The sequence below is a fragment of the Copadichromis virginalis genome, linkage group LG2, assembly GCF_057382275.1.
Source record: "Copadichromis virginalis isolate Kocher_CV1m ecotype Utaka linkage group LG2, C_Virginalis_male_GT1.1, whole genome shotgun sequence".
NCBI classification, from domain to species: Eukaryota; Metazoa; Chordata; class Actinopteri; order Cichliformes; family Cichlidae; genus Copadichromis; species Copadichromis virginalis.
The window spans coordinates 10,530,826-10,554,668 of NC_140619.1; the positions used below are offsets into that span (position 1 = coordinate 10,530,826).

The 23,843-nt window shown below is 44.7% G+C and overlaps 1 long non-coding RNA gene across 3 annotated transcripts; it reads right to left on the reverse strand.

The window, feature by feature from the left end:
* Positions 1–2,932: 2,932 nt before the first annotated feature.
* Positions 2,933–5,022, reverse strand: LOC146717021 (uncharacterized). 3 transcript variants are annotated; one of them, XR_014915826.1, is made up of 4 exons: positions 4,974–5,022; positions 4,787–4,871; positions 3,389–3,562; positions 2,933–3,157 (listed from the first exon to the last, which is right to left on the reverse strand). It is a non-coding gene; the product is annotated as an uncharacterized LOC146717021 (long non-coding RNA). The 3 variants fall into 3 exon arrangements; XR_014915822.1 differs by lacking the exons at positions 4,787–4,871; positions 4,974–5,022 and adding an exon at positions 4,549–4,772; XR_014915821.1 differs by lacking the exons at positions 4,787–4,871; positions 4,974–5,022 and adding an exon at positions 4,274–4,513.
* Between the last annotated feature and the right edge of the window lie 18,821 nt (positions 5,023–23,843).

Consider the following 23,843-nt stretch of genomic DNA (forward strand, 5'->3'; position numbering starts at 1 on the left):
CGTCGCATCGCTGTGATGCAATCGGCCTACAAATGTGGCCTCAAGAGGATGCAGCCCATGAATTTGGACACCCCCATTATGTTCTTTCAGGTAACCTAAACAAAAGTGAAGAAGTTAGCTGACAAAAATCAAAACTAAGCCTTTACTTAAAAGCTAAGTAACTAAGCTTTTACTTTTACATGCCTCCAAACTATTAGCTAACATGGACCAAAACTAACCACTTAGCCAATATAAACCAAAGCAGTGTTTGATAAACTGTTTAACCAGCTAAACCCAGTTATTATTTAGGGCTTTCTAAGTTTTATTTTTAAGATTATTTATTACTGTTTCAGCTCATAAACTTTCACTTACATTTGCTAAAAGGTTAAACAGCCAGCATTATTAGCTAATGTGACCTACATGTATTTTGCATTTGTTGTGTATGTCAACACATTTTTCAGTTTGTCTGTTTGTAGCATTAACACAGGAATGTTTTCTGCTATTTTAGCTCACAAACTGATGATTTACATTTGTAGCTAATGGTTTAGTTTCATGTCTGCCTGCTTTACTGAGAGGATATCACTTTGTTATTAAAGGAGCAAGATCTGGTTTCTTTTAAGTTACTAGCTGATGAGAACCTTTTCTTTTACAAAATATGCTCTAACTTTGAAAAACGAGCAAAACTTTGACGTGCATAACAAAGAGATTTCATAATATTCCCAGAGCTTTTATTGGAAAAACATCCACCTCTCTCAAGTCCAAGTTTCCTTTGAGATTTCAGCACAACAAGAGCTGATTTTTTAAGTGGAGTACATTAAAAAAGCCGCTTTGTTCTGGGTCTTTGTATCGCTGTTTCTCACTCAGTGTAGGCGAGAGGGAGAAAAATAACAACCCCCCCCCAAAAAAAGGAAAGAAAAGGAAATGGCAGATTGATGAAAAGCCAAACTGGTCCCAGGATGACACCTTCTTCTCCTCTCCACAATATTAAAAACTCCCACACGTTTCAGGAGAAGAGCAGAATTAGCCTTGCCGGGACGCTCTGAAAGCTGCCGTAATGACTCATTTGTTTCATCCTGATAGATGGCTCTCTGGATGGAAGAGGATCTCGTTTAGAGGAGCTGCAGACAGCCAGCGAAGGACGACTGCACCATCGTGTAGAAGGCCTTCAAAGCTGTTCAGGCCACCGGAGGTCGCTGTGAGGGCCGACGAAGCAGGGATAAAGTCCTCTGAACAAGAAGCCAACATACACTGTGGCCGTGGCTTTGAAGCTGCTGTTAAAAACCATGCAGGAGGGCAGGTGGTGCTGATGAATATTCAGCCGGGAGTCGAGCCTGCTGCCAAACAAACCGCCTGTTTGCCTCTGTCACCTTCCAGAGTCTGATAGACTGTTTTATTAGTTATGACATGAATGCATACAGCGAGAATAAAAACATCCAGGGTTGAGGAAGGGATGGGAAAGCAGCCTGAGTCAAGTAAAAATAATAAAAAGAGTTAATAACAAAAATTTCTGTCTTTTTACATCCTGTGGATCTGTAAACAAAACAAACAAAAAAACTTGCAGGTTTTGCTTTGAACATTTCTTTTACACTGAAAACAATCATGCTTATATGTAGAATGAGCCTGGTGACCAACTTAATAAAAAAACATGGATAACGCCACATTGGTGCGCAAAGTCACGCTTTATTTTGAGACTTTTTTAAGTTGAACTTAATGTTTTGACAGTTATTGTCTTGGTGTTCTGAAACCTGATGTCATAAGCAAGTGATAGATCTGGATCAAAGGTTAGCCTCACCTTAAATCATCGCCTGTTTTATTGTCCTTTTTAATACTGATGGAGCCAAAGTGAACGTCACACTGTATTAACGAAGATTTGGAACTAAGCTCATAAATTCATCAAGACAGTGAATCCTGAGCTCATGAATAAAGAGAGGTAGATAGCCATTTTCATACAGATTTCTACACACCCAGACTTTTTTTTTTACAACCAAATGTGTCGCCCTCTGCTGGTCATTACAAAGAATCCAGGCTTAAGATGTTGTTTAACATAGACTTGATTCAACTTTTGGGAAGTCTGTTTGTAAGAAAGACAATCATTTGAATGCTTTATAATTCAATTTTTTTGTCCCTCAGGAGGCTTTAAAATTCCTGCTGTCACATCTGAAATATCACTAACGGCTGTTTGGGTTTCGGTTTTTTCAAAGAGTGATGTAGTCTTCTGTTGGGGGGAAATTTAGCCTCCACGATCATTGGGACACATAAACCAATCGGCACGGTAAGGTGGCGATTGACGGAGGAGTGAGGAACACACATTTGTACAATTAATTTGTAGAATTAAAATCTTTTTATTACAAATTAAGTGTAAAAAACTGTGACATGTAAGACTCAAAACTGGGTATTTCTAAGTGTAGTTTTATGGGTTTTTTGCCTTTTAAAAGGAAAAAAATCATGTTCAGGGACACTAAAACAAACAAATCAATGCTCAGAAAGCAATAGATTAAACATCTGAACCGTTTCAGATAAAACTGCTTCAAATTCATCCATAAGACAACTATGCCTACCATCATTTATAACGGGACAAAATTCCTGCCTTTGTATTCTTCTTTTCTTCAACCTTTAATCATTTCCAATTTTGTGTTTCTTTCCTAACTTTCTTTTTCCTTCATTCCATCTTCCCTGATTTTCTTTCCCCTGGAATTTTCCTATTTCTTATTTCCCATCCTCTCCTTTCTTTCTTCTCCTCATCTGCTATCCCTTCTTTTTTTTTCTCCCATGACAAATTTATGTCCAGCCCCCAAGGTCACGATAATCTGTCCAAAACTACTGACTATGGAACAAATTTAAATCACCACTATCAGACCCCATTGTCAGCATCTTTGTTTTTTCTTTTTTTACTTCAACTTTAGATCATTTCAGTTAAAAAAGAAAGAAAGATGTCAAGTTAAACTCAAACACATACAGAGTCCAATATTTAATTCCAGGCTGCAGTTTGAGCTGTAAACAGATTTTTGCAGACTCTCATTAACTGTCAGCTTCAAACGGCCTGGATTGGGATTCCTCCTCGGGTTAATATCTCCTTTGTTAGGGAGTTGTTTTGTCAGTCCCGGGAGATCTCCCTCTGCTTCCCACGTTTCTCACATCCTCTCCGTGCTGTCGAAGCCTCCGTACGGACACCAGCTGGCTGTGGAGGAAACACAACTGCTTAAATGTAGTCTTTATTTCATTTTGCTGCATTTAATCTCAAATGAAGCAGCTCGTTTGTGCGTCACAATGCAGATTTGTACTTTTGTAACAGATTAAATGTGATATGTTTATTTCTGGGTTGGGAAAAAGATCCAAGGGGCCTGCAAACACACTGATTTCTGACTCTGTTTCAGTGTCTTTATTAATCACTTGTCTTAGCTCAACTTACCAGCTTGTAAACTCTGATTTAACCACAGAAAAGCAGCCAGCTGCTGAGCATTAGCACCGCCACTTTACGGTTGGACTGTTAACCTGCGGCGTGTCACAGAGGTGAAGGATAATTCGGAGTGACAAGTTACATTGAAGGTGGCAGCATGTGGGCTGCAGACGATCCTCAGCTTCACTACAGCGAAAAAGACACAACCTTTGTACACATCTGCACTAGTTCATCACAACTATTAGGATTTTTTGATTTGTAAAAGCTTCTTTGGGACAGTAAAAATCCTGATGACACTTCCTGCAGCTGACCCAAAAGTTTCCCCACCTGATCAATGAATAAAGAGCCTCTTCGTGCACATTTTAAGTTGCACATAAAAAGGGAATCATCAGTGTGCCCCAGGGCAGCTGTGGCTACAACGTAGCTTGCCATTGCCAGTGTGTGAATGTGTGTGTGAATGGGTGAATGACTGAATGTAGTGTAAAGCGCTTTGGGGTCCTTAGGGACTGAGTAAAGCGCTATACAAATGCAGGCCATTTACCATAAATTGCCAAAAGTAAATGTTAGTTAGACTTCTTTGCTTTGTGCCACATGATTTACTGATGGATAAAGTCAATATTAATGAAGCTAGTGTCATGGAAATAATCTGAGTAGTCAGCTAACAAGCATTTTGACTAAGATACAGTTTTGTAGCCCTAACGTTATTTAGCCAGCTAGCTGCATCAATCTGGTGATAGCTTTTAATGTTAGCTGACCAAGTAATTTGAACAGCTAGCAACATTACAAGATAAAGCCCAGGAATTAGAATAAATTATTCAGTGTTATCCATTCACAGCTTCAGGCTTCATGAGATAATACTGTTCTTTTTCTGGCTAATATTATCTTACGTTAGCTTACCTGCTAACGCAGACAAACTGCTTGATAATCACCATAGCGCTAGCTGGCTAACTTTAGCTTGCTTGCTAGCAGCTAAGCCAAAGTCCTATAAACAGACTGCTTATCGTTTTTGTCCTTTTGGAGTTTGTGTTGGAGTCTGTGTTGAGGTAAAAGTCAGTTGTTTGGTGATATTGGTGAGATATCTGTTAGGCAATGGAAATAAGAAAAAAAAACACTGAATACAATAAACTGCAACATAATTCACATTTTCAGTTAACAAAGTTACAGGTACACACTTCAGTTTGAAGCTGATGACTAGTCACTTGCAGATATTCCAAGATTTGGTTGCCTATTTTAATGTATTTGCTACAAAGTCAGTCAATGTTATTTGTCACTCTTGTTGGTAGTCGTTCCAATCACTCGCCTAGATGTTGAGAAAAGTTCCGCTCACTTCCAGTGGCTATTATGGTCACTATGTAATTTCAAGTGTGGACACAGCTCATAAATCCTCTCAGGCACAGAAGCCCCACCCACCTACTGGACAAACCTCCTGGTTGTGTGAGCCAGCCTATCAGAAGAAAGTCTGTGGAAGTGCATTCTGTCTGCAGTTTCAGCTGGACTAGATTAAAAACAATGAGAAGAGCAGGTACAATTATAATCTCTCCACCTAACCTATGCACAGAAATCCACACCAAATAAGGTGTTACTCAAGAAACTCAACTGTAATCACACGACTTAAACATCACTCAGGATTCCATGTATAGGATGATGAGTTAATCATCAGTTAACTATCAGGTACGAACAGAAACAAGCACGCATACATCTTATTGGTTAAAGGGTTTAGCCCTGATGTCACGCACACCTGCATTTTGGGCTAAATTTGGCCTTCTTAAGGTGTTGACTTGTGGTAAGTCTGGCTGCTTCATCTCAGCCACAGGTAAACCTGACAGAGGCCAGATGTCACATTTGGCCACATCCTGCCTACCCCACGCTTATGACCTCATCAGGTCCATCTATTACATACAGTCTGTGTGTGGCACCTGAGTGAGTGTAATAAACATAAACATTAATAATACAGCACATGGTTCTGTGCTCAGTCTGCTGTTGCTGATGTGTCGTGACACATGGTGACTGTTCATGTTGATGACACAAAAAGTATCAAAATCATGGTAAAAACACAGTAAGCACCAGGTAATGAACAAAAGGGCTGATGGGAAATGTGGTTTCCTTTGCAGAAACATGAGCCCTGACAAACTGTGTGTCTGTGTGTGTGCGCAGCTACATGATGTTAAAATAATAGGTGATGCTGAGCAGCAGTGGGGCCACCTTCTTCATCCAGTCCACATGGTCTGTGGTGGTCTCTGATAAATGGCTCCTCTCCTGTCAGGACCTGAAACTTCCTGCAGCTGTGGTTACTTATGATGTAATGCAGGACGCCGATTATGTGCCTCGCCATCAGCGACACTCCGCTCAGCTCAGCGTGCATTCGGCACTGCAGGAGCGCTCGCATCTGTCCGATGGTGGAGGACGGGAGGTGGATGGGAGGTGATGGAGGTCACTGAACATTCAGGGAGCAAATGTTGAAACTTTAAGTGAGCTTTATTGGAGTTGTTCCTCAGAAGTGTTTTCAGGGTCCTTGACCTGTCTGCAGTCTGAATGTCATGAAACTTTGCAGAGAAGTAAAAGAAAGTAAAAGAAATAATTAAATATAAAGGGCAACGCAGAGCTACTCTAACAGAGCACAGGTATCAAGACACTCAGTTCAGCTGAGTTTTATTTAGAGATTAGAGTTTGAAATGAGCATGATGAGTTCACTTTAAGGTTCCCATTAAGGGATATCTTATTTTATTTATTATAATTTATTATTAAGATAAAATCTATAACTGTTTAATCATTTAATTGCATTTGAAAATGTGGAAAGTCTTATTATCCAACCAAAGTTTCTTTTGTTTAAGTTTTCATTTGCTAACAAAACACCCATGTCACATGTCTGAGGTTATATTGTTATTTTTCACCCTTAACTGATAAATTCTGAAATCTAAAATTATCTGGTCTGTGTTGTGGTGGCGTTGGAAGTTAGAAAAAATATTGCAGGCGGATCCACTCGATCAGAACAGGATCAGAACCAGATCTCCGTGACCATGACGTCCAAACTGTCCCCGCCGTCCCCCCTGGGTTTCCTTCGCTTGTTAATTAATTGTCTCTGCACTAACATCTGTCGTCTCTGGAGTGCCACCGCACGCCGCTGCGATTCAACATTTATACATGACTCCTTACAGCAGCCGCACTTTTAATGATGAAGCATATGGAATACAGCCGAGCAGAAGAGGAAGTACATTTAGCCTGCGACGGCTCTCAGCTGTGAAGAGCTGCACTTCACCGAAAACAAGGGAACATGAGCTAAGAAAAAAAAAACATGCCGTGGAGCTAAAGGAGGAAAAGTGTGCCGAGGACGTTTAAAAGCCAGAAAAAGCAGCTTGAAGAATCAGTTGAAGAATTTGGAGGTAGTCCTCCTCCTTCATTGTTCCATCCACTTTGTGTAATGTACCAGTACCACTGGCAGTAAAACAGCCCGAAAGCATGATGCTACCACCACCATGCTTGACACCAAGTACAGTGTTCTAAGGTTTGAAAGAATCACCTTTACTCCTGCAACCTTACCTCTTGTCATTGTGGCCAAACATTCTTTGTCTTGTCTGACAATCAAACTTTTCTCCAGGAGACATTTGGCTTGTTCGTGTGGGCAGCCACACATTTCAGTAAAGCTTGAATGTGTCAGTTTTGTAGCAGGAGCTTCGTTCTTGGTCGACATCCTCACAGTCCATGGCGATGTAAAACTGGCTTCAATGTGGACAGTGCTGGTGTTCCAGCAGCTTCCAGGTCATGGCAGATTTGAGCCTTGGTGGTTCCTGGCTTGTTCCTGAATATCCCAACCGGTTTTCTTTCATATCTGGTGTCACACCTGAATAACTTCTTTTATTTTTAGCAGAAAAAAGTTCTTCTGTACTCTAACTCCTCTACATCACAAATGTTGGCCAAAGTAGTCAGTAAGAGAAAACATATCTGTTACAATAATAAATCATAGAAGCTTGTCTGTTGGCGAAAAGTAGCTCCGAAGAAATCTTGGCTTATGACTGATCTTAGAATAGTGAAAGCAGAGCCAATGTACACTTGCCTAGCATGCGAGTCTCCCATCACCTTTTAGGTTTAACTACAAAGTGTATGCGCAATAAACCAGAAAAAGGTTGACCTCTCATCTTGACAAACTCTGGGATTTGTTTTGCTGCTGATTTTTAGTATAATGAAGAATAGGGTGACCAACCGTCCTCTTTTCCCCGGACATGTCCTCTTTTTACGTTCTGTGAGGGGCGTCCGGGGGTATTTTTGAGATTGATAAGAATGTCCGTGTTTTCCTATATTCCGACAGAGGACTCATGTGTGTGACGTCATTCATCCCCGAGCTGCTGCTTTGTGAGCTTGTTCTGCGCTCACAGACAGGACAGACAGCACCAACGCGCCTAATGATGTTTAAAAGATCCCAAAGCTTTGATGTTACTGATAGTGAACTTCATTTTATTCATAAGGTTAATTAGTAGAGTTGCCAACCGTCCCGTAAAAAACGGAATTGTCCCGTATTCAGAGAAAATATTACGCGTGTCGTATTGAGCTGAAAAGAAACAAAGTTTGTCCCGTACTTCAGCTAGAATGGAAAAGACACAAAACTGGAGTTATTCTGTCGTTACGCTGCACAGCTGCCTCTTCTTCTCTCATTGTCTCCCCTCCCTCTCCTGTTTCTACTTCAATCATGAAACTGATCAATGATCAGCTGATCGGCTCTCTTGTTTGTTTATCGCCCACTTTGCGCCAGAAAGAAGAAACCAGTGGATGTAGCACTAAACAACAGCTGCACGTTTAAGCTTGATCAGCTGTTGTTAGAATTTATCAAATATTACTTTCTAGTATCAGCTGATGTTTGCTGGAGCCACAGCTGTAAAGCTGCTGGTCATGATATTGGTTTGGTTATGTGATGAGAGGGAAACATGAAGATGAAACCAGGAGATGTCCTTACTGAATCATCAGAGCTGAACAGGTGATGGAGAAACAGGTTTACCTTTTAGGTGACATGAATGAGTTGAAGGGAAGTTATGAACTGTTTCTGAGAGACAAACAACACCAGTCAAAGTCAAAGTCAACTTTATTTGTCAATTCTGCCACATGTACAGGACATACAGAGAATAGAAATTTCGTTACTCTCAAACCCTAGATGAAATAGCAATGAACATTTTGTTAGGATGCCTGGGTCGTTGACCCAGGGGTTTTGAGTTTATTATATTATTTATACTTTCTAGTCTTTGGTTTCTTTGAGTTCTGTTTTATAGTTTATGTCTCTGTCTTCTCTAGCTGCTGTCTCCCCTGTCAGCTGTATCCCCTTGTCTAGTTCGCGTCTATGTGTATCTTAAGTTCCTATATCCCCGTGTTCAGTCAGTGTTTTGTGTCTGCCCTGTTCCCACGTCTCTGTTCCCTTTGTAGTGCCTGCTTATGAGCCTGTGTCTTTGTTCAGTCTGTGTTATGCGTTTCCTGTTTTACTTTGAAGGTCTGTGTCTTATCTCAGTGTGTTCAGGTTACGCTTCTTTGGTCTCGTCAGTTCTGATTTGTCCCAGCTGTGTTTCCCTCCTGTTACCCATTCCCTGATTGCTCCCTCTGTGTATTTAAGCCCAGTGTTTCTCTGTGTCCGTGTCGTGATCTACCGTTTACCAAGCTGTGTGTTCTGGCTGTCCTCCGGTATTAGTTTATTTTTTTGATTGTTTCCAGTTATGTTATATTTGAGTTTAACATTAAAACGGTTTTTGAGTTTACATCTGTCTCTGGAGTCTGCACCTTGGGTCCTATTCCTGCCTGCACACAGCCACACCTAACAGAAGATCGCGACCAGAACATGGACCCTGCAGACTCTTCAGCTTTTGGATTCGATGCTGAGATGGAGCGGATGATTAGGCTCCTTGACCGCATTGCTCAGGCCAATGATTTGAGGACCATGGCAGTTGGGCTAAGTGCTGTGGATGCCATCATTCGGAGCAACCCTCGGCTTACTCAGTTTTCTATGGACACTGTGCTGGGCAGCTCCATAGCTGCCTGGAGGGAGCAAGTCAGGGCTGGCGAGCTTGCTCTCTCTACCTTCACTTCCACTTCTTCACCGCCGCCCCAGGACAACACACACTCACCACCTGCCTCGTCGCTACCTCAGACTGCCTCTCCTTCCTCACACCAGCCAGGACCTTGTTCGCCTGCCCATTCGCCTGCCTTTTTCCTGGCGGCCATGTGGTCGGATGAGGAGGAGGTCTCCGTATCTCCGCCAGTTTCAGTTCCCTCATCTAGAAGGAAGCGACGCCATCGTCACTCCTCTCCTCTGTCATCCGTCCAGCAATCTGCCTCCGCTGGAGGGTCCGAGGGACTGCTTCAGCCGTCTGTTCCTGCTGGAGGGTCCGAGGGGCCCGTTCAGCCTCCTGTCTCCGCTGGAGGGTCCGAGGGGGGGCCCGTTCAGCCTCCTGTCTCTGCTGGAGGGTCCGAGGGGGGGCCCGTTCAGCCTCCTGTCTCCGCTGGAGGGTCCGAGGGGGGGCCCGTTCAGCCTCCTGTCTCCGCTGGAGGCTCCGAGGGGCCCGTTCGGCCACCTGTTTCCGCTGGAGGCTCCGAGGGGCCCGTTCGGCCACCTGTTTCCGCTGGAAGCTCCGAGGAACCGCTTCAGCCGTCTCTTCCTGCTGGAGGATCCGAGGGGCCCGTTCAGCCACCTGTTTCCGCTGGAGGGTCCGAGGAACCGCTTCAGCCTCCTGTCTCCGCTGGAGGGCCCGAGGAACCGCTTCAGCCACCTGTCTCCGCTGGAGGGTCCGAGGAACCGCTTCAGCCACCTGTCTCCGCTGGAGGGTCCGAGGAACCGCTTCAGCCACCTGTCTCCGCTGGAGGGTCCGAGGAACCGCTTCAGCCACCTGTCTCCGCTGGAGGGCCCGAGGAGCCCGTTCAGCCTCACGCCACGTCAGCTGGAGGGCCCGAGGAGCCTGTTCAGCCTTCTGCTACGTCAGCTGGAGGGCCCGAGGAGCCGGTCCAGCCGCCATTAGCCTCTGCCTCGGCTTCTGCTACGCCTGGTCCAGCTTCTGCCTCGGCTTCTGCTACGCCTGGTCCAGCTTCTGCCCCGGCTTCGGCTTCTGCTACGCCTGGTCCGGCTTCGGCTTCTGCTTCGCCTGGTCCGGCTTCGGCCTCAGCTTCTGCAGCTCCGCCTGGTCCGGCCTCCGAGTCTGCAGCTCCGCCTGGTCCGGCCCCAGCCTCTGCAGCTCCGCCTGGTCCGGCCCCAGCCTCTGCAGCTCCGCCTGGTCCGGCCCCAGCCTCTGCCTCTGTTCCTGCTTCACCTCAGCCTGGTCCGGCTTCGGCCTCTGCAGCTCCGCCTGGTCCAGTCTCCGAGTGTTCAGCTTTGTCTGCCCCTGAGGTCTCCAATCTGTCTGTTCCTGTCCGGCCTGCACGTCCTGCTCGGCCTGCCCGGCCTGCCCGTCCTGTCCGGCCTGCTCGTCCTGCACGTCCTGTCCGGCCTGCTCGTCCTGCACGTTCTGTCCGGCCGATGACTGGACGTCGTTGCCGTCATGGACAGCCCTCTGAACTACGCCGCTGTCATGGACGGCCCCCTGAACTACGCTGCTGCCTCCCGCCCGGCCGGCCTCCTGATCTGCTCGGTCGCCACCGGTGCCTTCCGCCTGGCCGGCCTCCTGAACTGTTTTCTGGGCTCTTGGACTGTCAGCCTCCGGGCCGGCCCCCCTGAACTTTTTTGAGACTATTGCATGGGCCTCTGCGCCTTTCGTGAGCTTTTTTGTTTGTTTGCTTTTGGACTTTGCCTGGGCCTTGGTGCTGTTGTTTTGGACTTTGTTTCTGTATTTTGTTCTGTTGCTTTCCGGGCTCCAGTGTTTGCATATATTTTTTTTTTTTTTTTTTTTTTTTTTTTTTTGTTGTTTCTGGCTCCTTGTTTGGTTTGTTTCGAGCCCTCCATCCTGTTTCCCCCGCCGCCCACCCTGGTTGGGTTGTTTTTGTTTTTTTTGATTTTGGTGTTTTGGTTTGGGCTGTCTGGAAGCCAGCCCTTAAGGGGGGGGTACTGTTAGGATGCCTGGGTCGTTGACCCAGGGGTTTTGAGTTTATTATATTATTTATACTTTCTAGTCTTTGGTTTCTTTGAGTTCTGTTTTATAGTTTATGTCTCTGTCTTCTCTAGCTGCTGTCTCCCCTGTCAGCTGTATCCCCTTGTCTAGTTCGCGTCTATGTGTATCTTAAGTTCCTATATCCCCGTGTTCAGTCAGTGTTTTGTGTCTGCCCTGTTCCCACGTCTCTGTTCCCTTTGTAGTGCCTGCTTATGAGCCTGTGTCTTTGTTCAGTCTGTGTTATGCGTTTCCTGTTTTACTTTGAAGGTCTGTGTCTTATCTCAGTGTGTTCAGGTTACGCTTCTTTGGTCTCGTCAGTTCTGATTTGTCCCAGCTGTGTTTCCCTCCTGTTACCCATTCCCTGATTGCTCCCTCTGTGTATTTAAGCCCAGTGTTTCTCTGTGTCCGTGTCGCGATCTACCGTTTACCAAGCTGTGTGTTCTGTCTGTCCTCCGGTATTAGTTTATTTTTTTGATTGTTTCCAGTTATGTTATATTTGAGTTTAACATTAAAACGGTTTTTGAGTTTACATCTGTCTCTGGAGTCTGCACCTTGGGTCCTATTCCTGCCTGCACACAGCCACACCTAACACATTTAAATATAAGAGAGTGATTAAAAAAATGCAAATAAAATAATTAAAAAGTAAAAATTTAAATAAATACAATACAAATTAACAAGAAAGCTATACAATATACAATATTCAGGTATGGGTAAATGACATTAAGTGTAAACCAGGCAGAGTAGGGCGGGTCTAGCAAAGTGCTGCCAGGGGGGCAGGCAGGGCATTAATAGGGAATCTTACAACCAAAGTTTTCATCTGATGTAAAATGTATAGAAATCATACATATACTAACAAGACTGTACATCACTGTCACAACAGCGTTTGTTTTCATTCAAAGGCTTCATGGTTTTTCCTATAATACCTGGTGGGCCGGTCTCTAGTCAAAATGCCCGAGCCGATTTTATGTTTCTTTAAGCAAGTTCTTCATGACTGAGCAAAGTGTCCTCTTTTTTGGAAATCAAAATATGGTCACACTAATGAAGAAGCACTGCCAACCTTGCTTGCCCCAAAGAACGCTGCTATATTTTAACACCTTCAACGGCTCATTAGGCTATATTTAATTTGATCATGAGCTACCCTCTCATTTAATAGCCACAAACCGTTAGCTACAGTAGCTTAATGGGTAGCTGACTCATCTGCTGTAGTAAGCAATGCTGCTAGCTAATGCTACTTAAGTATATAACACTGTAATGAAATAAAAATATGGGTTAAAAAACTGGTTGCTTTTCATGTCGAGTCATTGATGTCGTGGCTAATACTGATGCAAATGTTAAAAAAAAAGTGTTAAAGATGCTTATAAAGTTTTATTTAGTTTGACTGCTTTGACACTACAATCACAATCTGTTGTGATAGATGCCACTCACCTCTTATGTACTTTGGTTTGCTTTGATGTATTAATGAACTGAATTTATTTCTTTTACACTTAATGCTTCATGCTTCAGTCAACTAGCTGCTAATGGACGCTGCCTTGTGAGCAATTGGAATTTGTTGCTATGACCATGACAGCAGCAAAGTTAGAGCAACAGGTGCGTATAACTCTTGGCTCAGTTATGGCACCGTGAGTTTCACGCTGGTGAATGGATATGCTGGCTGGGTTACCTTTGATCCAGATGTCACAGCACACCTGACACCTTGCATGAGTCGCTCTCAGTCAGGACCAAAGGAAATTTTAGATGTGGGCCACATCTGGGCCAAACATTTACCAACCCCTGCTGCACATCAGACTGTTATTCTCTCTTCCTGAGTTTCCTGTCTCTATTTACAGTATCAATAAAGGTTAGCGTGCAGCGGTTGTCTGATGTTCGTGAAATGCTGATGCTGATCGCTGTGTGTCGCAGCCTCCCCCTCTTCCTCCTCCTCCTGCAGGAGATGCCTGCAGAGACTCAGCCAGAGGAGCAGATTCTTCCACCCACCTCCGCTGGCAGCCCAGCTGGCCCTCTTCCCTTAGTGTGTGTGTGTGTGTGTGAGTGAGACTTCCTGCGGTCTCTTTATGTTTGCCCCGTTTCCCTCCAGCGAACATCAGATGTAACAAAACCAGAGGACAAAATAAGAGCATTACTTTTTAAAGACGTGTCCTGAAGTCGGGAGACGGTGATGTGCGCTGACAGCGGCTGCTAATTGGAGTAAATTAATTTACCTCGGGCGCCGATGTTCGCACAAAGCGCCGCTCGCCGCGTGAATAAGTGATGATCGGCAGCGGCCGTATAAGCCCCGACTTTTTGAATCATTTAACGCCGCAATCTGCTAATTAGCAGGGAGAAAAGCCAGCTTTCAGCCACAATTAAGACGGGCCTCTGTCAGTCAGGGGGTGGAGATGGAGAGGGAGCGCTTCATTTATTCATCCTCTGAGCAGATGCTGAGTGCAGTGGGGGTTTGGATGCAGGGATGGAGAGGGAGCGCTCAGGGATCTGAAGGGGTTGGATGGAGGAGAGGAAGGGGGGGGGGGGGGTTGTTGGCGTGCATTTGGAGAAAAAGTTTTCTAACCGAACCCCCGCCATCGCCATCACCCCCACCAGCACCCACCTCTCCCCTTTTCTTCTTCTTCTTCTTCTTTTGAGCCTCTGAGGAGGCCCCACCATCGTGCAAAACAAAAGCAAAACAAAAGAGCTGAAATGTGAGGAGGCGGAGGAGGAAGGCGGGGGTTAGCGCTTCAGCATCTAGAGGCGAACACACATACTCTCTCACACACACACACACACACACACACACACACACACACACACACTGTGAGGGTCCCTGTTTGACACACCAAGTGTTAACCAGTTGTACAGCCCAAGGTCAAACATGGCGCTTGCAGGTTCCCCAACACCACCATCCTCATCATCCTCATCATCACCCCTAACCACCCCACCCCCACTCACCTAGCAGCCACTCAGCCTGGCACACATCCAGCTGAGCGTGCTCACAGTGAAACCCTCAACCCCAGCTCCGTTTCCGTGTCGTGTTTTAATCTGCACACTGATGCATTTTGGTCAAACCGGCTCTGAGTTTTAGAGGCCACTTTGACTTTTATCAGAGTTTAGCCTGAGGAGACGGAGTCACTGCTGTTAACTCTCATATACATCTCTGATTGGTCCATCTTGCCGGCAATTGTTATTAAAATTTTAATTATTTTTACTTTCTTCAAATAAAAAGATCCGATTTTTCACGAAGACCTCAGCGCTGAAAAATAGAGCGCTAAAACCTGGAGTTCCTCTAACATGCACCAGAGACTCCAGCAGGGAGTCAGTCCCCGTAAACTCACATGGGGAAAAAACCTTACAGCACAAATAAACGTTAACAGCCTGATACAAAAACTAGCAACTTCATAACAACTGCATTATTAGGGGTGTGACCTCTTTGCCTGGCAGGTGAATTGTGACAAAGGTAGCTGTGGCTGCTAGTGAACTGGACCTCTGGACCATTTTTAATCTGACCAATAATATGACTGCTGTGAGCTTAACGTCCAAGAAGAAATCTGAGCTCCAGTGTTGGTGAGTGAAATTCCAGGTTTTTAATCGGATGTTATCTAACTTATATATTATAGATTTTTTTAAACAACAAAAACTAAATTGAAACAGTCAAACTTTAAAAACTGAAAATAAAACCAAAAAAAAACTCCATTAAAATCAACTAAATATAAAAACTAATTTAAAGTATTGAACTATAACAAATCCAGTCTAAATGTGAGCTGACTGAGGGTCAGTGGATATTAAATCAATCAAATCTGAAGGAAAAAATCTCCTCAGATCCTCTCAGAATCACCTTATTTTAGTATGTTTAATGAAGACTAATCAGACCTACAGACCCTTAAAGCAGATAGAAGAGGGTTAAAACTCAAAAGTCACCAGATTATAACAGAGCGAATCGGGGCTAGAAGATCCTGGAGACCTTTCATATAATATAACTTGTTCTGAGCAGCAACCTAACCCACAATTTGATATGAGCCTTTACCCAGAATGCAATAAACTCAAAATGCTCAAACTATGATATATGCCATGAAAGTTGGTTTTACATAGAAAAAAACACACTGAACAGAAACAGTCTTCAAACTGTGACACTAACAGAGCTTAAATTTGTTTTCTTACCTCTGAAACTTTAATGTGGATTTCTCCTGCACTTATGAAGCTACGAGGGTCTAAAAAATGCTGAAAACACAAATTCAAAAGCATCAAATTTAATTCCACCCCAACGTATTTGGAGCACCTCAGAGGATTTTCAGAGGATGAAGCTAAAACTTTGTATGGCTTCATTAAATAAGCGTTACTGTGAAAGTGAGACTTTGTCCTGAGAGTTGAGGGTTTAAAACATTCAGAGACACAAACAGCTCCCTCATTTATCCCGTAAAGTGTTTATTGGTGAACAGCTGTCTCTCTCAGCATACCAACGCACACTGAAGCCAAACTGAGAGTCAGTAAATGCACACAGCAGTGAGCTACTGTCAGAGTCACGTGACTCTAATTTAAACAGTGATGGCGGTGAGCAGAGAAGGCCATAAACCCTTGAACGTTGTGGCGAACAAAGGCTGTATGTCCTCGTAAATCAGAGGTGGTGGCATAAGGTGTATCACGGCGAGGGTTCAGGGATCTCCACCCAACATCGTCTCACCCTCATTACAACACGCAGCGCCGACTTTCCTGAGACCCGGTCAATTTATTCATGCTCAGGCCCGCGGAGTCCTGCCCTGGACATCCGGCGCCGAGCATTATGGCTGCTTAGCACCTCCGACTTGGAAATGAGCACCGGGCTGACGGTAATGAATATGTTAAAATAGGAAGCCCCGAGGATTTATGTCTGACACGGAGCTGCGAATGTATGCATGCGAGGCTGATGTTTATGCAAACGGTACCAAACTCGCTGGTTTGCCAATTATTTATTAGCGGGCGTGGAGAAGAAGTCCAACAAACAGTCAGAGTCCTGCAGGAGGGGAAGCGCCTCACAACTGTTGCTCTGTTATTTATCAGAACATGTGACTGCCTAAAACCAATCACACTACTGCGTGGCTGCGTAGCTGCTGGACTTGAACCCTGACCGAGCACATGACGACCCCGATCCCAGTTGAACTCTTCTGGTGGAGTTTGCACAAGACCCATCTTCTTAAATGGTAAATGGCCTGTATTTATATAGCGCTTTACTAGTCCCTAAGGATCCCAAAGCGCTTTACATATCCAGTCATCCACCCATTCACACACACATTCACACACTGGTGATGGCAAGCTACATTGTAGCCACAGCCACCCTGGGGCGCACTGACAGAGGCGAGGCTGCCGGACACTGGCGCCACCGGGCTCTCTGACCACCACCAGTAGGCAACGGGTGAAGTGTCTTGCCCAAGGACACAACGAACCGAGACTGTCCAAGCCGGGGCTCGAACCGGCAACCTTCCGATTACAAGGCGAACTCCCAACTCTTGAGCCACGAACCTCCTTGGTGGTCATGTGATCATTATCTGACTTTCCTTCCTGTTAAAAGGGAGTTTTTCCTTCACACAGTCACCATCTGCTTGCTCATGGGGTAATTTTTTTGTAGGGTCTTTAGGACCTTACATAATAAAGCACCCTGAGGTAACTGTTGATGTAATTTGGTGCTTTATAGATTTAATTGAAACATGAGGAATTTAGGACCTTGAGAATTCAGTGTAGATGCCTCAGCTGAAAGATGTCAAGCTTCTCGTTGATGCTGCTGCTCAGTGGTCTGACAATCGCTGTTGGTAGCACTTTCCTGTAGGAAACTAAAATGATGGACAATAACTTTCCATCAGCAGGTGTACTGATTAACGATTGGTTAATCATTTAAACTCAGGAATGCCTGGAGGACAGTTTTTGTCAGATTTGGTAAACCAAAGAAATAAAGACAGTAAGACACGTGTAACCTCTGTTACAATAAAGAGCCAATCAATAGACAGAAATAATATGAGCCAATCAAGCTGTTGCACAGTCTAGGGTCACAACATTTAGTGTCTTTTTACATAAAATCAGCCAAATCTGCATAAACATTCCCACCTGACCACCTCAGAATCAAATGATTTTTCTAATATACTAAACTTTAGTAAATTTAATCAAGCTGTGCAGAATTTTACGTTCATATAATGAAGATTTTCCAAATTGGTTTCTTTCAGCATTTCTGAGCTCTCGTAACATCATCGGTATCCACGTGAAAATTTCAAGGCTGAAAAATAAATTCAAGCTCGGATAAAAACTGGATGTTTTCAAAAAAGTGCATCTGTGGTAAAATTTCAGGGCTCAGTTCAGCATGTCGAATAGTTGACTGCTAGAATAAGATCTTATTTTCACCTGCACGTTCATCTACTAGCTGCAATAGCTGTGATTCCTGCTGGTAAATTAAAACCTCCACATTCCCACACACTGAGTGCAGCTTCTGGCTGTGAAATATATAAATAACATCAGCGTTCACATGTTCTGTATAACAGTTTGAAGTGTTTCAAAGTTTATATCCTGGAAAAGTTCTCCCAAAACCTCAAAGTGTCGTATCATTAATAATTATCGCTGTACAAGAAGCTGATTCTGAGGAGACGGGTGGGAATGACCTGGGCATCATCATTTTTCGTTGCTTCCTTATATTTGGTTAAACTCCTGGTGCATGAACACTCTGCACGTCATGCCGTTATCATGAGGCAAAGCGCAGCTTCTGTTCAATACTGTAAGTCTGTAAACTAACTAAAGCTGTCAGATAAATGTAGAGCAGGAAAAGTACAACACTTCTGTGTGAATCCCCCCGCTGTGGTTTGGATTGGACCTCCTTTACGCCATGTTTTAGATACCTGAAAACTGAGCAGCATTCGGATTCAGCTCCTGGCGTTCCTGGATGGTTCTCACATGGCTTGGCAAGCACGAACCCCCCCACCTCCCTCCAACCTACCCCCTCTTCCCTCATGCTTCCATCAGAGGCTGAAGTCTTTCACTTTGATCTGAAAGTCTTTGCAGCCTCATTGACTGTAATGAGATCTAGAGAATCCGTGAGGACGGCGGGGATTTGACGCTGAGCCGAAAAACTCCGGCCGGGGAATCGGCGGCGGGCACAAACAAAATCGAAAAAGGAGAGAGAGGAGGAGGAAGATCTCAGATGGCTTGGCAAGCGGTTTGCCTTCACCCCTCCTCCATCCCAGCGTTAATTTCCCCAACGTCTGAGATTCCTGGGTAGGTTGGGGGGGGGGCTAGGGGTTGGCACTGAGGCTGCTGGATGTTTCTCTTTGCAGCGGCGTCCCCAGACGAGGAGGCGGCATTTCTGTAATCTCACCAGCTGACTGCCGTCCAGTCCATTAATCAGTCAGTCAAGGTCTGAGAGGCCCAGAAGACCCAACCGCACCCCGAGGTGGGAGCTGGGTGAGGACGGGTGAGGTGGCGGGGGCGGGGAGGAGGAGACCGCTGCCTCTGGGTCAAGGAGACGATGTCGTGTCGCGGCGCCGATACAGAAACATTAACTCTGTTGTTTAGTCCCTGAACACACCACAGTGTCCTCACTGTCCGGAGAGCCTGCTAATCAGCTCGCCCAGCACACAGCCAATCAGCAGCCAACTTATCCGCAGCTAACATGGCGGCGTGCCAGTGAATTCAGAGCTGTTTGAAAGCCTGAATGTGACTCCAGCAGCTTGGTTTCTTTTCAGGATGAGTTCACCTGATCGCTCACTTCTACCGTGTGACGAAATTGTGCCGATGAAACAGAAACTGATATTTTTCAATTAGTCCTCCAAAAGTAAAAATTTCTCCTTCCACGGCATTCATGGAGCCCCGAGGAGCAAAAGGAGACAACGAAGACCTGAGACATAAAACTAAAACATGTCCATTAAATAATCACTTGCATTGACGCTGGTCTGTAAAGTTAACCCCTGCAATCATCATGACGAGGGGGCCGAGAAACACATCAGGATTTTAAAAAGTGATTATTTTATGATATTTTTGGTACTGGTCACATGAAAGCTTGAGAAGGAGTTTTAAAAACTTCTCCAAGATCTAAAGCGGTTTGACTATTGTGATCTTTCCAAATTATATGCAGCATTTATTTCATAGCCCTGAAAGTTTACCCAGAGTGCACTTTTTGTAGTTTTCTCCAGTAAATCATCAGAAACAGGTCAAGCATGTAGGGTAAAACTGCTGAAGTTTACTAGGGCTGTGGCAGAGCCATCATACTGATGCTCAAAGCCGATTTTATGCAAAAATAATTTTTTACTGAACAGAAATCAGGTTCAGTCTTTGCTGCAGAGCTTAAATCTGTTTTCAGCCCTGAAAGTCTCACATTATGAAGGCTCAGAAAACAACAAATCTGGGTCCACTTTGTTCTTCGCAGGCCTCCAACTCTGAACATACTCACGGTACAATTCTGCAGAGCTTTGTTAAATAAAGTTATCATAAAAGAAACCTCAGCTCGTTCTCAGGGGTCCGTTTTTCAGGTTTAATTGTTTTTATATGAAGCAGCCCACCTGCTAAGTTTTCATTTTAGAGACCAGAATGTCACGGCACAAAAAATGTTGAAGATGCTGAGGTGTCTTTAACTACGACAGAAATATATACACACATTAACAGTCAGTAAGATGAGTTAAATGGGCTATAAAACTATTCCCAGCTATTACGAACCATCTGAACCTGTAGAGCTGAAGTGTTATTTCTTATTTGCTCGTATCTCACGATCTGGACTAACGAAAAGAAAATGTGGGTTTTATTTTGGCGAGCAAAGCCTCTTAAGATGTGGGTAAAGGAAGCAGCAGCCTGAGAGCAGATTCACCCCCCGTCCTCCCAACAAATAAAGCCCTCATGCGTCACGCTGCAGGTTTTCATTTACTACTAACGAGCGTGTAAATAATGAGGGGGGTAAATCCGACCCCAAGGTCTCCGGCTGAATTATTGCGATTGTGTTTTTGGCTCTTCGGGGGTCTGGAGTCACTCCGGACTGAATCCACTCAGCTTCAACATTAACACTCGGAGACCTCACAGTCCTCATGACCTTCATCCTCCTCTCATTCCAACTCTTCCACTTCTGTCACCTTTAGAGGCGTCTGTAGATCAGCCTGACTGATGGGACAGCTGCTCCAGGAACCTCTGATGAGATGCTGTCTGTGCTCCTACAGCTTATTCACTGATTTTCTGCTTTTTACCCCTCAGACATAAAAGGCTGACTGGGTTTTGTTGTCACCTCACCAAGTGTCGTGGACACCCAACTGTGTGAACGAGGCTACGTAGTAAAACTGATGCTATTGTTGATCACTAGGAGGCCACCAATATGTTTTTAGGCACTAAAAGGCTTTAAACACAAATCTATGTGAATTTATTTAGTCTGCTGTAAAGTCAAGCAGACATTAGAGGACCTGAATTCGTCTAAAATGATGAGATTTGTGAAGGAAGCCTGGTGCTGTGGACGTCTTTGCAGAATGTTATCGGCGCTGCAGTTTTTAACCTCGCTGTGTTTTGTTGGCTTTTTGGTGCTGAAGGAGCGTTTAAACCCACTGACGTGGACAATTGGAGAGTCTGCTGAAAGCGCCACCTCTGCAGTCGCTGCTGGATAGATGTCACATGACCGAGTGCTGACCGTCCGCCCGTGTGAAGGCGTGTTTTCATCGTCTAATGTGTCAGTATGTTTCCAATGAACCGGAGGAGGTCTCAGGTACTCTGTGCACGCGTGTGTGTGTGGTTTAATTAAAACAGTGTATGAGTAGGAGAGGTCATTAGCAGCGAACAGATGGGGCCCGGTTGCCATGGAGGCGCTCCTCTTTGTTTGGCGGTCCTCTAAACGAGCAGCGGCACATTTCCCTGCAGCCGCCGCTCGTCCTGTGCAGAGTTCACCGCCGCTTTTGTTTCCCTAAATGTTCATGCCGTCCAACATCTGCAGGCACACACACACACACACACACACACACACACACACACACACACACACACACACACACACACACACACACGTCATGCCCGATCCTGCCGCTTCTTGCGGCCCCGGCTGAGGGCTTTCATGTTAACTACCTGCTCTGGTTTGATGATGTGATTACGGAGCTGGTGCGGGCGGCGGGCGAGGTCGCATCCCTCGTTGCTGCCAAGGTGCTGTTGTGCCCCGCGGCCTCACGCTTGTCTTGCATTACTTGAGAGTTTGGATGCCGCAGGATAAAAAGGATGTGGCGAAAAAACACCTGAGGTGAAGATTTAAGAGGTCAGAGCCGGAGTCAACCGGCCTGTTTCCTCCTCCTCCTCCTACACGCTCTCCTCCGACATCCATCTTTAATGTAAAAACCTCCAGCAGAACAATGGCTCTTCCCCCGGCGAGGGCCCTGCTCGCTAATAATTAGCCGGGGGTCATCATTTTTTGATAAGGCGAGCCAGTCACAGGGACACATTTCATTTGCATCACGGTATGCTAATGCAGCCTCTCCCGCCGGCACAGGTCAGGATCGTTGGCGAGGTAATTAGCTCGAATCCCCGTCGCATCATCTCAAATATTGAACGTGGCTGGGCCGGGGCAGGTGCAGAGAGGGCGGAGCTAGATCCCTGCTCAGCTGCGGTGGTGTGGCTCAGGACGGCGAGCGGAGGAAAGTTCTGTTTATTTGTTTGTTTGTTTGTTGCTGCGAGGTGAGCGGGCCTCGGTGGGCCGAACAAACTGCGGTAACAGAGAGAGCCTCAGGGCGTGCACACACACACACACGCATTGGATGTGTGTTCGGATGTGTAAAAATTTGGAGTTTAGTTCTGCTGTAACTTCTTCTAGAAAAACGGATAAATGACCATCAGTGTTTTAAAGACACGGAGCTGGAAGTGTGCAGAAACCCTGCGATGGACACCAAACATCTGTGTTTACCTGCACTCAGGAGATCAGGTGGCCAAAACGAACAAAGTTTAGATGACCTGGCTAAGATAGGGGCTAAACTTGGTGTTTGCAACATATCTTTACAGACGATGCTGATTGGTTGTCATCATTTTTTATGCTGTGTTTTAGTCTTGCGAAATATTTATGAAGGTGCTTTTTCCTGTTAATCAATGAAAGGTTTCACTGATGGCTCAAACAGAAAGGTTAAGTTTGGTCTCATTCTTTCTGCTGCATCATCCTCCTACATGAACTGTGGATGAGTGAAAATTAGATAGATAACAGGAAGGAGGAGTAAAAATCATCGGTGTGTTGTGGGAATTTACCTGCAGTGTCAGGTGCCTTCACTCACACTGACCCAGGCTTTTCCAGCCTGGATTTTTAGGTGTTTAAAACAGTTAAATACACCCTACTAAAAGCTGCAGTTCCATTGTTGTCCACCAGAGGCTCCAGCGGGAGTCAGTCTCTTTCCAGTCGTTAAGTGATGACATGACGAATCCTACTTCCGGGTCTAAAGTAGTCTGCGTTTAATATGGCTTTTGTGTTGTTAACATGTTTAATGTTATGTATTTTCTTCTATTTAATCTCAAAAAGCTCCTAAAACAGTCAGTGATCACTGTTGACCTCCCTCGGCTTTTATTACCGCTAATCATTTATTTAAGCTCAGTTTTTAAAACCTTAGGATGTAACTACAGTAGCACATCATTATATACCAGCTAGCCAAACTTCAGTAACCCTACAAACGTCACTGCTGTTTAGTTTTCTGTCTTCATTTATGCTGGAAGTGATAACAGAGCTGTACGTTTTAATTTGTTTCCAAAACCCCGCAGTCAGGACATGCTATATTGTATTTAGATAGAAGCTAGCGAGCTAACTCCCTGCTAAATTCTAACTCCGTTAAATGTCATAAATTCCGTTTTCATGGATGCCTGGATGTTAAACTCAATTGTTACACCTGGTAGAGCAGAACGCTGATCATTTTATTAAAGATGAAAGACTTTAGACAGTTTTTCAACTCTTAGTAATGCCATAGTGATCGTTTGATATATGAACCTGCAGCGGAGTTTAGGCCCAGACACAGCTAGTGACGTTAGACTTAACGACCGGATAGACTGGAGAACTCACCTGTTTCAATTGTATTAAGGCTAAAAGTTTGTATTGTTAGGCACATGGCTTCTTTTTCTGACGGGTGGATTATGACACAGGCTAACTGTATCCACCCGAATGGCCGCTGCCTCACAACACAGTAAATCGGAGCTACACTTTTACGACTTCACTCCTGTGTTTTCACACAACTCATCAACATGTTGGATATATAGTGTGATAAACTGCTTTTGATGTAATAATTGGTCCAAATGAAGGTTTAACCGCATGGTTCTTCCTTCTATAGAGAGGTAAAAATGGAAAATGCAAACTAAATTCATGGTCAGAACTCATCTGCTGCTAACTGTACGAAGAAGCAATGAAATGAATTTATTTAAAAAAAAAAAAAAAAAAGCAAGCCAGAATGTGACTGTAGATCTTTAGTTAACAATACAGTTTATTTATTGGAGAAAAACTTCTTGGAGGTTTTAATGCA